Genomic DNA, 7,950 nt, shown 5'->3' with positions numbered 1-7,950 from the left:
GTACGACAGCTTGGATGTGACCTAAGTGATCCTTTCCTTTGTCATCTGTAATCCCATTTTTTCAAACGTAGCTTTAAATACTTTATTTTTTATTTTTTATTTTTAGTTTATAATTTGCATACAGCCACACCCTTCTTTCATTGTCGCGTCCCTACTATGTATAACGATATACGAACCAACCCAAATTAAAAATTAAAATTTCAAAAGAGGTTCAAGAGAGAGGCCCCATTATCCCCCAACATCTCAATTTATTTATTTATTTTTAATAAACGATATTATTTATATTTAAAAAATGTTGGTTTAGCTTTACAATGAGTTAGTAATAATGTGATTCAAACTCGCATCGAATATAAGACCTTTCACTTACAAGTAAAAAAGAATATCACTAAATTGTAGTACTAAATGACAACATCTCAGTTTATTTTAAGAAAAAATTAGTATCCGGTCCCTAGTTACTAATGTTAATTGACTGAGACCTTATTAGTTTTCAAATTTTGATTGAATTCCCTAGCATTAATGTAATAGTGAATTTACATGTTTATTACATAAATTTTTAAAATAAAAACTAGTAATTGATTTAGGGTTTTAATACTCACACCTCTATTAAACTCCTAATTAATTTTCAACTCAAACATTTCCAAAATAAATAAAAAATTAAATTAGAATAAGTTTGTACCCATAAGTTTTTTATAAAAGGATTTTCAATTTTTAATCTTCAATGTACCCATTCTTAAATATACCAATTTGTTACATGTAAAATGTCCCATTTTTTTAATATAAAATGTACAATTTTTTTTATTATATAAAATGACACACACCGACCGAGATCAAGACATCCTGGCCGTCACATGAGAATGACGTAGCCATGTGCACAATGCGGAAGGGATAAAGATAAGAGTTATACGAATAAATAAAAACCGAAAGCTACTAAAGTGCACTAACAGACAGTAAGTGCTAGGAGTGAAATACAAGTGTAATTAGTCCTAATCAGAGCATAGAAAGTCTAGGTGCAGTCCAATAGGACAAGTACTAATTATACAGTACCATAAGATGTCCTACAATTATTTTAATATGTCATAACTGCCGGAATCCTCTTACGCCACCAATAGCAGTTACCTAAAACCTGGAGGGACGCAAAACAGAAAGTGTGAGTGGGCAAAAAAAAATGTTTTACAAAACCATTTTAGTTCTCAAAGTTCTAACCCCTTGCCGTAAAACATGTATAATTTTCCTAGAAATAGAATATAAACATATGCATAAATATATATATGTTAATATATCAATTCAAATCATGCTTCACATATTCATAATCATAAGTATGCCATGCCAAGATATAACAGAGTAAGTAATTCAGGTGAGAATAAATTCATGGAAATATAACATATTAGCTGGAACCCCTATGGAAGTCTATACGGCTGAATTCATAACTCAATAGTCAAATCTAGCCGAAGTCACTACAATGACTTATACGGCATTCTACTGCACACAAGTCAGAACCAAATGAAAAAGTCTATACGACAATATTGGGTGTAATATAATTATGCTCAATACTACTCGCTCATAATAGTTGGGCGATAAATCGCTAGTCACCTACGAGTCGAAACCATAGCAAAGGTTTGTACGACAGGACTATGCACCTAAATTGGATTCAATATGAGCATATGGTGCGGGAAGTGACATTGTAAGAACAGGCATGTGCCATATCTTTGGCTAAATCACAATCACCTTAGATGCAGTTTTATGAGCTCAACGTTATTCAATCACATGCCATTAATCATTAATTCTCATCACAAAACATAACTCACCTGGTACTTACCTGAGCGTCTACATCACCACAATTATACATAAGCATCATATACTAATATTCATATACGAAATATAAATTTAGATGCATGGCATTCAAGGCATACTTTCATTTAAACACATTTTCTGGGAAAATATCAAGTATATAAATATATACTGAAAAACAAAAACCCACTCACTGATATGTCGAAGGGTCGTAGCCCCCGAGTCGTCCTTGATTGCGCTCGTCCTCAGGATAAGTCTCACCTATATGCGAATTAACTGAATAAACGTTAATTTAAAGCACCTAACCAAATGGGGTGTTTGAATATACCAACGTGATCTACACAACTCCCAAACATCCCCATATTTTTAGAATAATTTTCCGACCACCCACATGCCGCCACGTACCGCCATGCGCCGGCCAGACGCGCCGCCCACGCACAGGCACGTGCCAGGCACACTGACGGTAACAGTGACGCCGTTAGGAATATTCCGTTAAAAGTAACGAAAACCGTTAAAACTAACCAACGCCATTAGGAATATTCCGTCAAAGTTGACAGAATATTCCGTCACCCCTAACCTCAGGACTCCAGCAACCGTCGCCGGCACCGGAAACTGGGAAAATTTTTAAACATTGATATCTCACTCGTTTTCCAACCACATTGCACAAATTATATATCAAAATGAAGCTTAGGACATGTAGAACAAACCTATACCAGTTTTAGGGCCTAAATCTCACGGGATATCGCCGAAGAATTTCAAGAAAAACCGGCCAAGCTTGAAACTAAAGATCCCGACGTCCAAATCGCTTGGTTTTTCTTCTCCGAGCTTCATAGGGATGTTTTAAAGCTTCTTACAACCTTCAAATCACCTGAAACCTTCCCATTTATGTGTGCATGAATAGTGCACCAAATCGGAGGTTAGAGTTCTCGGGGTTTTTGAGGTTTTCAAGTCCTAAAAATGACATATATGAACTCAGGGACTTGCAAGGAGTTCGAATCTTACCTTCTTGACGTCGATCCGTGCTTGAAATTGAAGCTTGGAGTTTGTCCGTACGTTTGTACGGGTTTTTTGCAAAAATCCGAGAGGAAGGAAAGAGAGGGAAGGCACGGGAGAGAGAGGGAGAGTTTTGGGTGTGTGTGTGTTCCACGTGGGTCACCAACCAACCAAAGAAAACATATCTAAGTCCCAAAGCACATTACACACACTACAATTTCAACGTCCAAGGATAAAATCATCATTTTACATCGTCGATAGTAATAATTCAAGACGGGCTGTGACATAAAATGTACCCAATTTTTTAATATAAAATCCATTCAAATTTTTTTAATCCATTTTTAAATTTATATGGGTACATTCTTTTTTGTTGTTTTGAGAATGTATCCATGTCAAGTTTAACCAAAGAAATGTATTAATGTTAATAAGCCTAATATCTTCTTCTTTTTTTGTGTTTTGAAGAATGTACCCATGTGTAACGCTTCGACCTGAAAATTTTGTTTTGAAAACTAATTTCGGTGATAGGCAAAAATGAAACTCTTGTTTATTTTCTACCATTTATCACAATTTTTTTATTTAATTCTTAGCTATTCACAAAATCTATAACCCAATTTTTTTTACCAAAAACATAAGGTTAATTTTTAAATTAGTCACCCAATTCCTTTTCTTAAGAAAACTTTCAACAAAAGATTAATCTCAGTTATTTTTAAGACTGCATCTAACTCCCGTTAGACTGCCTACGTACCCTTGAACGGGATCAAACCTTTCGTAGTTCACAATTCATTTTAAATTCATTTCCAAAGACATTCAAGTAACTGAAATAACCAACATTGGGTTTAATAATCGAAACATATCAATTTGATACCAAATTCATATTTAGAATATTAAAAATTTTCACAAAATGGCAGCATCGGTCCACTGGCCACGCGCCGCTGTGGGTGGCGGTTTCCGTCTAATGGAAACCTAATTTTCCGACGAACTCTAAAAATTACCAAATTTTACAAGCAAGTAGAGTTCAATGAGAGGAACAACTTTCATACATGGGCCAAAGTCCAATTCGGTCAGGAAGTGCTCAGAATTGCCTCGAACCCGCCGAAACCCTAGAATTTGGGGTCCTTCGATTCGTCCATTTCACAGCTCCGCTGCCCCCAAACTTGTTTGGCTTCAATCCAGGCCTCAAGGGGAGTTAGACAAGGGTGGTGGTTGTCGGCGATACCTGCAGAAACGTCGAAATTTTGCCGTGCACCCATGGTTCCCGTCGGGGTGTTCTTCCCCAAAACCACCACCAAATTCCTTCTATTTTTTTTGTGGAAATGGAAGAGGGAAGGCTAAGGAGTGGTTTTCAGGTGGCGATTTGCCTCAATTTTCCGTGAAAGGTGTCGAATTTGCATGCCACCGTCGGGTCGGGTCGACGATTATCACAGGTTGGGGTGATTCCTTTCCCCTCATCTCTCTCCCTTCCCCTCATTTCTTTTCTCCCCCATTAGTCACTTATCTTTCCTCCCCTTTCCTGATTCGTTCCCCACTTTCTTTTTCTCTCCCGCATCTTGCATTTTCTTTCTTTCTCACGTTGCCATCTGGCATCTTCCAAACTTCTCTTTTTTTTCTTTTTTTTTTAAATTTAATTTTTTAACCTCTAATTTCTTCGTTCCAACTCTGATTCACAAACGGCTTTCGCCTGCGCGCTCGTATGATCGTCCTCTATCCAAATATACCAAGAAATATGATCAAATATGTGAGGATAAAATATGTCCTCGTATAATTACGTTAAACCAAAATCTAGAGGCATTTTTTGTTATTTCCACTTATCGATAAATTTTTTGACGTAAATTATAATAATTTCCGGTAACAAAATTATAAAATTTCTCAATTAAATTTTCATAACCATAAATCGATTTATTTTCGATTTTCTCCTCATATTCATAATTATGAATATTCTATTTCATATATTTAAATTATCGGGATATTACACCATGTTTTGGTACAATAATTTTTTTTGTTAATTTTGATGAATGTACCTATATATATGTACACACACAATATAAAAGAGAGTATAATTTATATTTTATTATTTTTAATCCCATAAATTATGAATTTTATTTAAAATCTCATTAATATAAACAAATACAAATTTCAATTTTTAATTTAAAAAATATAGTAACTTGCACTATTACATTAATGTCAGGAATTTCGATCAAAAACTAAAAACATACAAGGTTTCAATAAAAGAATATTGATAGTTAAGGATCGTATCCAAAGTATCTCATATATTAATCAGAAGCCCTTAAGAAATAGGGAACTTTAACGAAAAGCACCCAGTACTGTTCACTTTAACGAAAAACCACATTTTTACACTAAAAAGTCAATCCTGTTACTATTCACTTTACCCTTTATTTTGTCCTTATCATTAAAACTCAAAGTTTTCAAGCCATTTTCATTAGTTTTCCTTAAGAAATATCTTTCGTCCATTTAATTCTGGAAGGTCTTATCCAAAAGCAGGGAAAAGATGGTAATTTCATCTAAAGCTACAAAAGTTTTGGCATATAAATTTTTTCAAATTTTCTCCAACGAGCCCACTAATGCGGGGGCTCCACCAATGACAAGCAAATAGTGTTTTGCTTTATCTTAATTTTGCAGTACCAATATCCATGATAAAATATCTATATATGACAAAACAAAAAATGTGTGAAGAAAGTAACACAATTGTTCTATATTCTTAAATGTTTATAGAATTTGACTATATGATTACTTTTCACGAATTTCAGGATTCCGTGCAAGTACGTATTAGTAGAAGTTTAAGTTAGTGTAAATGATTCTATCGGTTGTAAAAAAAAGAAGTTAATAGATGCTTGTTAATTGATAGTATTTTAGATTCAAATACCCTCTGTTACATGTAAGCCTCTTTGTACCCGAAGGCTTCAAACCGAATTCAACTCATGTTGAGAGATTACAATTTCGTACTTGTAAGGATTCGAAAAGGATAAATTAAATATGGTTATCCAACCAACATTATATCCCTCTCCTTGAAAACCTAAAACTTTGAATAACCTTAGTCTCCGCCTCTTGCTTTGGCTTGAGATCGGCGGCAGTCCCACTGTGCCTTCCCTCTAGTCCTCCTCTCCCCAGAGTCTTCTACTCTCTCTCCCAAAGACCGCACCACACCACCTCTCCCCCTACCCCCCCTCCATTCCTCAGTACATTTGTACTCTTTTTCCTCCATTCCCTTTCCTTTACCCAGTGTCTCCCACCCCTCCTCACTTCTCCCTTCTTTTATTTCCTACCCACTGTTCTAAAAATCCTCGCCTAGGCACTAGGCGGCTGATCACCACTCCGATTAATGCCTAGGCGTTTGAAAATTAAGAAATAGTGCCTAAATCTATTGAGGAGCCAGCCTAGACCACCTAGGTACCCGCCTAGCCCATCCAGACCCGCCTAGGTTGCACCTCATTTAAACAGAAAATAAATAACTTTCATTTTGAATTTTATTTTTTTCAATAAATTGTAAGAGACTTGTTGAATACTTAAATGAACACGCATTATAAGCTTGTTCCCCATGTTTTCATTATGTTCCAATACTTAATAATATATATGTCATTCTATTTTGTAGTTTATAAGGAAATTATATATATTTTAAGTATAAACAGACACTTATTTACATAAAATATAATAGATTTACTTAAATCCGCCTAGTCGGCCTAGGCACTAGGCCCCAACATGCCTCCCGACTAGCGCCTAGCGTCTTTTAGAACCTTATTTCTACTTGATTTTCTTTCCGATTTTCCCCTTCAATGCCTGATTTTGCTCCATCTTTCAATTGATGGTAGTGTGCCCCATCTTTCCAAAGATGGTGGTCTGCCCCATCTGTCCTCAGATGGAGATTTGGAAACTCAATTTCCCCACTTTTGGTATCCTCCAAGTTCTCCCTATTTCTTGAAATTGTGTACCAGATTTCCGTTAGCTCCAAATGAACTTCAATTCTATAACCCATACTACATATTCAGTCCTCAAGACTCTTCTTTGGGGTCAATTTGCCCGCTTTCGATTGAGAAGTCTGACTGAGCTCCTGTGTTCGCTCCCCACCTAAGAGTGAATCGTCACTCATTCAATTGAAGGTGTGCAAAACCAAGCACTTGTGTTCAGTGTAGAGCTTTGCCCCACCTCATTGTTTAGTTCTGAATTCATGTCTTGCTTCTCTGGCTTTGGAACTTTGTTCTTGCTGGTCACTGGGCGGTGGTTATAGCAGTGAGGTTTGGCTTCTCCTTTCGATTTGCAGGTTTATTGGTGATAATTTTCAGTTTTGTTTTGGGTTTTATGATGTTGTTTTGTGGTTTAGCATGGTTATTTATTTAGGGCTTGTGAAGGTTTGTGCATGGCCCGAAATAGGGGTGAATAATTGTTATTTTGTGGTGCGAATCTTAGGGTGTGGATTATCGACTATTTTTGGTTTTCGAGCAATTGCGGTGGGTGATTCATCACCTAGGCTTTTAGGGTTTTCTTTATTAGCTACATTTGGGCCTCTAAAGTTTGAGCCCTTGTGGAGAATCTGTTTTTGAGTTTAAACTGTTTCATCATCGTGGACAAGACCTTGACACAAGATGTTGTAGATGTCAAGAGGGTAGGAGATAGAATCATGGCAATCAAGATTGTAATAGGACAAGAACTTATCAATGTGATTAGTGCGTACGCACCTCAAGTAGGGTTGGATACGAGTTCGAAGGAGAAATTTTGGGAAGACCTTGGAGACTTGGTGCAAGGAATTGCTCAGACGGAGAAGTTATTTATAGGAGGAGATTTAAATGGACACGTGGGCAGGGAGACAGGCAACTATGGAGGTTTTCATGGTGGCCATGGTTTTGGGGAGAGAAACGAGGATGGGGAAGCTATCTTGGATTTTGCAATGGCATATGATCTCTTCTTAGCCAACACATTCTTTAAGAAGAGAGAAGAACATTTGATCACCTACAAGAGTGGGTCGTCAAAAACACAAATAGATTTTCTTCTAATGAGGAAAGGGGATCGTATAACTTGTAAGGATTGCAAAGTTATACCAGGAGAGAGCGTGGCTAATCAACATCGCTTGTTGGTGATGGATGTACATATCAAAAGAGTGAGAAAAAAGAACAAGACTTGGAAGTGCCCAAGGACTAGATGGTGGAATCTAAAAGAAGA

The 7,950-nt window shown here is 36.4% G+C and overlaps 1 long non-coding RNA gene across 1 annotated transcript; it reads right to left on the bottom strand.

Annotated features, from left to right (window-relative positions):
- Positions 1–892: 892 nt before the first annotated feature.
- LOC126603330 (uncharacterized) lies at positions 893–4,275 on the bottom strand. The gene is made up of 3 exons (XR_007616241.1): positions 3,822–4,275; positions 1,983–2,049; positions 893–1,123 (listed from the first exon to the last, which is right to left on the bottom strand). It is a non-coding gene; the product is annotated as an uncharacterized LOC126603330 (long non-coding RNA).
- Positions 4,276–7,950: the final 3,675 nt, after the last annotated feature.

The sequence above is a fragment of the Malus sylvestris genome, chromosome 15 (genome assembly GCF_916048215.2).
Source record: "Malus sylvestris chromosome 15, drMalSylv7.2, whole genome shotgun sequence".
Taxonomy (NCBI): domain Eukaryota; kingdom Viridiplantae; phylum Streptophyta; class Magnoliopsida; order Rosales; family Rosaceae; genus Malus; species Malus sylvestris.
This window is presented reverse-complemented; position numbering and strand designations above follow the sequence as displayed.